This window comes from Triticum dicoccoides, chromosome 5A (genome assembly GCF_002162155.2).
Source record: "Triticum dicoccoides isolate Atlit2015 ecotype Zavitan chromosome 5A, WEW_v2.0, whole genome shotgun sequence".
Taxonomy (NCBI): domain Eukaryota; kingdom Viridiplantae; phylum Streptophyta; class Magnoliopsida; order Poales; family Poaceae; genus Triticum; species Triticum dicoccoides.
Window position 1 is genome coordinate 663,830,891 of NC_041388.1, and position 7,898 is coordinate 663,838,788.

The window sequence follows — 7,898 nt, forward strand, 5'->3', positions numbered from 1 at the left end:
TTACCCCCTTAAAGAAATCTCTTCCTCGAGATTTAGTTGCTTAGGGAACAAGTATGACTTGGGGACACCGTTTCCAACTCGGGTATCCTTCTTTTCCTTTAATTATTGTTCCCCCAAGAATTTCATACGATTTTCTTTCCTTGCTCTGGGGTGCTTTGCTTCACCTTTCCCCAAATCTTGATAGGTCTTTGCTCATATACCAATTCCTTTTTACTGACATTGATCCTCTCATACCTGGTGATATCCAACGGATCTGAGCATAAATTCTCTTCTGGTCATGAAAACCCTTTTACTTCTGTCATGGGGATGCTTCAAATAAATACATGCCTTCTGGTTTCAATAAATGCTAAGAATTCATCATGGCCACCTTCTGACGGGATCTGACTGCTCATGGGGGTACTAATTTATTTTGATTTGCCCCTTTGGCTCGAGCATGAGATAGGTACCAATGATTCGACTGTCGTTTGTCAGGAGCAATATAACGGTGTATAGAGTTATAACTGTGCCATACCTCAAATATTTTCATCTTGAGACTGGCCTGACAGGGGCTGACGGACAATTGCTTTTCCCGACAGACTGACCGTGTACTTGATTCCGCTGATGAGTATCCCAGGTTTGAGCTAATTGTTTGGATTTTGATTTTCTCATTTTGTCGGTATAACCATTTGGATTTTTCCACACTAACTATTCCAAGCAGTTCAGCGGGATATGAAATCCTTGTAAAACAGAGTAGGCCGCTGAGGGTATGCCTTTTTGGCTCCATATGGAATTACGACCTCCGTCTGATTTTGGTATCCGGACCCTGATGGTCGTGCAAAAATCATCATACCTTTGCTGTCAGTCTGACCTTTTAACGGTCATGATTTTCTTTGGGAGGATGCCTTACTAGAATACCTTGGCCACACATGTCCTTGATTCTTCGTATGACCAGGGACGTAATTAGCGCAATATTTTTGACATTATTCCCTTGTGCCTGTTTTTTGACCTGGGTCCGTACATATATGACATATATTCGGGACTTGTAGCAGTATAGAGCCTGTTATTGAGGCCAATCATACAAGATGGTGACAAGGTTTTAAGGCATCTCCTTGTCAGTTGCGGGAATAATGACCTTGATGAACTTTGTCAAGACTGCTGATTCTATGATGTCATCCCCAGATTCTTGTCAATTCTGGTACTTCATGAGATGTACCTCTGCTTATTTTCCTTTACCTGACTCGTGAGGTTGTGGAATCCTCACTTTCCTTAGGTATATCTGCTGGATCCTTGCCGCAATCTCGTATGAGTGACTAGTATGACTGGGGATACATGCTCGCCATATATAAGATTCACATGAAACCAAACATTGACCTTCTGAAGAAGACACATGCCCTGACGGATTTGTGCTTCCGACCAAAAATATTGTGGATCTGATTCTTGAGCGGGACTGCCATACATTGACAACTTATCATATAAGATCTGAGGATGGTGTATTAGTATGATACTGACGTGGACTGAATAGCTTACGAGAGAAGCCATCTGAGTAGCTTGCTGAGGAAGACTTGTTATCTTCTGCTCCAATCTTTTGTCTGGGTATCGTGCAGAAGAAGGCTCTATAGCTTACGCACGAAGCTTGGTCTGATTATTGTGCTCGAGAAGCCTGAGTTCCGTAATTGAGAAGCTTCTCTTCGGGTTTACTTGTTGAGAAAAATTCATTTCCGTCTATCAGAAGCTTTTACCGAGGTATCTTGCTGAGAAAGACCGGGTATCTTGGACCGGAAATTGTTCACATATCATGCTGAGGAAGTTTGAGAAGCCTTCCATCATAAATTTCTTCTGATAATGTGTGGAAGAAGACTGAGTTTCTAACATCCCAAGATTCCTACTAACATTCAGACTGAAATCTACACACACACCCATAATATTCTGGGGCTGATTATTTGCATGAGAAAATTTGTTTGACTGTCTACCTTGAGCATATCACATTCTGACTTTATTTCGGATGATAACATATTTCAAGCATCATGTATTGCTGAGCCAAAATTTTGTATGTGATCCATACCTTTGACTGAAAATATACCATTGCTCTTGTACCTGACTTGTCTTGTGTTGACTTGATCATTACTGCTGCGAGAATTTTGTACTGATGTAAACTTGAGTTATCAGTACTGTTGTGAGGAGTGCACACTAATGCAAACTTGATTGTCAGCCTCAAGATCAGATATTTCCCATTTTACTGCAGTTGGCTGAGAATTCCATTCTGTTTAGCCGAGTTTCCAAATATTTGAACTCCTTGCTGATTCTTCGGGTCTGGTGGCGGTTGATGAGCAACTCTTTATAGGGGAGAAATAATGTAACAGCGGGGCCCAAAAGAAAGAAGCAAAAGAAAACTCACTAAACAAAACCACACAATAACAATCACTACACACACAATCAAAGTCACATATTACTCCTAGTCACACAATATGCATGCCTACTTAAGCACACAAATTTCGCGGGATCTCTGGTGCTACGATCTAGCATGCTGTGATGGTGTGCACGAGGACGAATAAATGTGTAGAAGAATGGTGTAAACAGCGCTACACCAAGTGCTAGCTTACCCAGGTAGCAACCTGGACTAGCTCGGAGGCGAGGATGACTCGATAAACCTGTAATGGGACACAAAGGTCGCAACCACATTATTATCAAGCGGATGGAAAAGATCCGTACTCGTCCAAGAAATAGGATAGCGGAGAAAAATCGAGGCTGCTGACATTGCCCTTTCTAGATAACTAAGATCATTAAGGGTTGCCAAAATAAAATATCGATTCGGGATAGAAGCATGTCCATCCCCGAAACGATAGGCAGGGCTGAAAGGAGGATATCAGCGAGATACTTGAGCACCATTTCGGCAAACAGTGTCGGGATCACTTGGCATCACTCTGCTGGGATAGAAATGACACCAAGCAAGAAAAGAAAACTGGAGGAATGCAACGACTGAGCTGTAGTGGATCCGAACCGATACCATCTACACTCACCAGATAAACCATTAGCAACAAGTACTAAGGCTATATGCATGCTATGCAACAAACAAATGCAACAACCAAAAGCAATAAACAAGCCGGACTTTAAACTACCGATTTCTACCGCTCGCGCTGACTAGGGCGTCCTACAGCCAGACCTGCTCTGATACCAAGCGTTGTGGCACCCCGGCTCAGAGAAAACCGGAACGCCCCGTATTCCAGCCTAGAGATTGAGGAGAAGTCTTCTGGAATATGGCACTTTTTATCATAGAACAAACCAGCTTTCTATTATTACACGAATATGAATATAAGGTCTCCAATATTACAATGAACAACATCGGACGGCGACACTACACGATCCTCAGTTGCTCTATGCAAGCAGCAGAACAACTCGAAGCAGCGGAAAAACGTCTAGCAGCGGAACACCGACGACGGTGGTGAACTCCACTCTGCAGGGACTCTGGCTGGGACGCTTATCCTAGCTCGCACGAACGGAAACCACGTCAAGCAACCAAGCAATCATGGCATGATCTGTGAACTGGCATGACACGCCAGGTCAGTACATTGAATGTACTTGCAAGCTCACAATAACCAGAAGCATTCAAGACAAACAACAGCATGACAGTTACAGGTTAAACAGGAATTATCATGAGATCATCAAGATAACATAACATGAACATAATATCGCTAGAACAATATGATCATGGCATGAACATATAAATCTGATGACACTAGCATGCGACATGATGACACTACATGCACCATTTATTCTGCTCGGGTTACCTCGTAACCATCACATGCATCACTTACCAACTTCGGACATTACACGATCATCTCAGGATCAAATCAAGCTTGGTATAAACAATACCATAGTAATCATTAAATGACCACAAGGAGCTTGATCTTTACCCACGATTCTCGCACAACATCACGAATGTCCAACAACTCGGTATCCTCGATACCACGATGATCATTCCGGCGATCACAACCATGACCAACACTTGGTCTCAACCCGTGATCCTTCCGGCGATCACAACCAACTTATCTCAAACAGTGATCCTTCCGGCGATCACAACCAACTTATCTCCTCATCGAGCACATTATTATTATTATTATTATGATTATTATTATTATTATTATTATTATTATTATTATTATTGCTATTATTATTGTTATCACTGTTGACTCATAGTGTGACCAACTACGAACTGGGCCCTTATCCGCGGGCACGGCTATCGATAGATTTAATATACACTCTGTAGAGGTTAGTACACTGTACCCACACTACGGAACCCATGGCCTCGCACTCCCATTCGGGTGGACCAACGACATTCCGACAAAACCGATCTACTACCATGACACTCTCCCGGCCACTCCGACCCATTCCCATCTGGACTAGTCCTGGGTGGCCTCGTGTCTACCAAAGAAACAACGACCACCGTCGTGGCCAAACGTCCCTCACGGGTACTGGATCCATAACAACAACAACAACAACAACAACAACAACAACAGGCACACAAGGCTTATGTCCGCCCACCTGATCAGGGTAGCGCTTGCCCATAACCTTCCCTAGTTGGAGGCACCGGCGAGAGGCACGACAATAGACCCAGTTAGGACCTTCCCATAAAGGTAAGCGTGGTTGCACTGGTTAGTTCGATATGGTGGCACCATGACTCAGCTAACAGTTGTTCAAGTTCAATTTAATCCGGTTAAACTTGAATGCAAATATGTTGAGCCATGATAAAATAACATGATGCAAGGACAATGCATGAGCATGATATCAACATAAGCATGAGGGTGCAGCATAACTATCCACCATATCAACAATGAACCATATCCAACTGAGCATGACATAATGATGAGCATGAATATTACAAGTACAACACTACTCATAGCATAACATGACCATTATAATCAACCATAAATAACATGCAAGAACTCATCAATAACATTACCGAGTAAACACTTAACCAACTAGCAGTAAACGAACAATGCATACTAACAGTACTTGGTAACCGACGTTAGTCATGCACCGAAGAACATGACCAACCCAACATGTACTAGTATCAAGCATGGCAATATGAAAGTAATACGAAAAAGTAGTTCATGATAACAAGGTGCATGAAACATAGCATGACGATAATCACCGATCCACAAGCATGACCGAAATTACAACAGCAGTAGCAAAACCATCATACAATTATTTAAGATTCAAGTTGAAAACCAATACTACTGCATGGCTATCATGCAAATGGTGGTTGTGGCTTGCCTTGGGTGGAAGAATACACCGGGGAGAAGTGCGAGAAGCTGGCAGAAAGATTTGCCGAAAACAGTTCTCTCTCAGAGGGGCTATTTACGTGCAAGGGCAAAAATGTCATTTTCACAGTGTCAACACGTCATGAAAATGTTACCAACAGAACGGGCTCAGCGAAACGAAGAAGTGGGCTTTGGAATCACCTCATTTGGAGTTAGGATCAAAAAGATATGATAGTTTTTCTGCCAGGGACCTATTTGTAATCAAATCCTCACAGACATGCCCTTGATAGAAAAACTGAAAGCGCCTTTCACTGGAATATGCCTTCTACAAGCAGAAAACGTATTCTTAGCCGAAATAGAGGCAAAGTTCGCTTTCGAATCAGGAAAACGTATTTTGTTCTAAAGAAGCACGGCAACACGCCTTCTAACCTGGAAAACGCATTCTAGCGGGTACGTGACCACTTATCCACGTTAGCATCGCGTGGGTCAACACCTAGAGCGGCTGACGGGTGGGTCCCATGGGTGGTGGGGCCTGCTGGGCTGGGTCAACGCCTTCTTCTTCTTCTCTCCAGCAATCGCCCGCGGGATAGAGAGAGGTCGCCGACGCCGACGCTCGCCTGGCCAGCTCCGGTCACCGTTCGCCGCGCTCGGGCTACCGGCGAGATCGGGATGGAGGGCCGCATCCACCCAGGGGCTCTGCGCACGCCGGGGAGGGCGGGAGCTACGGCAGAGTTGGCTGCGGCAGAGTCGGCGAAGATGGGCAAGGAACCACGGCCATGGAGAGGAGGTGTGGAGCTATGGGGAGAGTCCAGGGGCGTGGTGAAGACTGCGGTTGGTGGTGGAATGAGGAGGGGAGGGGCTCGGCATGCCTCGAATTTAGCCGGGCTCCGGCGATAGGCACTGCGGCCATGGGGTCGAGGAGGGCCTCTGGAGCTCGGGCTAGAGGTGGGGAGGGCCTAGAGGAGTGCGGTGGAGGTGATGGTGTGCTCGGAGGAGGCTCGGGTGGGTTTATATAGGCGCGAGGCCAGGAGGCAAAGCTGGCGTCTCCGCGGACGCGTGTGCTCGCGCATGAGCTCGGGAAAGGCGACGGGGAGGTGCAGACGAGCTACAGCGGTGCACAGGGACGAGTAGAGCTCGGGGACAAGAGGAGGAAGAAGCCATGGCGCGAATAGAGACGGTCGGCTACAGGTTTCTCGTGGGAGCACGGCAACGAGAGCTGATGGAGGGGCTGACGAAGGGGCTGACGGAGGGGGAAGTGTCTCCAGGAGGACGACGATGACGAGAGGAAACTAGGGGACATGCCCGTGCTTGCTGAGACGCCGAGCAGAGGAGGGGCCAGAGCAAGAAACCATTCAGCTCGCGTCCATGGCATGCCAGGGCTCATGATCATCGCGTCCACTGGTTCTCACAGTGCCACAAGTTAAGCCAAACGATGTCTGGGGGGTTACAACTGCGGTGGTAGTTTGGTTAAAAGTGCCCTGGTTAAAAGGTAATTAACCTCTGAAGTTTACTGAAGTAAACTTGGATCAGAACTGCTGATCAACAGGAAGGAGTTTGGAAGCAATGGAGTTGTCTGGTAGATTTAGGGTAAGAAGGACTTTCACCCTAGTAACTTGGAAAGGATTAGGATAAAGATTTAATGTAGTTGCTTAACAACCACATAAACTGGTCCAGAAACTAGATTAGGACGATGCACTCTGATGAAGCATCAACTTGAGCTAAAATTTGGCAAGGCCTAATGATTTGGTCATAGTAAGATGCTGTAAAAATTTCATACCAATTGGATTCACCAAAATGGTACTTCCTTCACAGCTATCTTCTCTGACCAGAATCTTGCAAAAATTCTAGAGAAATATTGGCTAGGTGAAATGGTGCCACATTTGGTGGAGAGAAGTCATTAGGGTAGGAGAACAATCTCGTAATTTATCAGGATTTTTGAAGCAATATAAAATGCACTTGCTTCACAACCTGAAAATTTTACCATAAGCAAAGATCTGGTCCTGTGCTCACATAGATCAAGGGATGGAGCTGAAATTTGGAGTAGTGTGCTAATGTGAGCACATGAAGGAGTATGCAAAATGTCAACTCATTTGGATAACCCTAGCTATCACTTCCTTCACAAAGGGTTCCCTCAGACAGGAACTTTGAAAAATCACTGAGGAAGTTTGGCTAGGCAAATAAAGTTCAATTTTGGCACAGGTCAACTATTTGGACAGGAAAAAGATGTCCAAAAAGTTTGGGGTCAAATGGGCAAAGATAAATGGCACTTGCTTCACAATGTGCCATTTAGGACAGAATAGGAAATGATTTTATTGAGCATGATGAGAAATATGGCTAATGAAATATTTTGCCATATTTGAGGAAGATATGACCCAAACAATTTATAGGAATTATTTGGGGATTTTTGGATGGGCAGAAATATAGGTTGCTTCACAACCTAGAGCAGACATGGTTATTCCTTTAATAGGAAAATGAATATTCCTGAGAAAAGAAATTAGGGTTTAGTCATGGAGTGAAGTGACATGATCTTGGCAAAGTTTTGAGAATGATGAGCCACTTGGGAGAGGAAATGAAGATGATTTCCCAGGTGACAAGGCCACAGAACCACTCCAAAAAGAAAAACAGAGCAAAAACCAATTAAATTAAAAGAAAAAGAAAAGG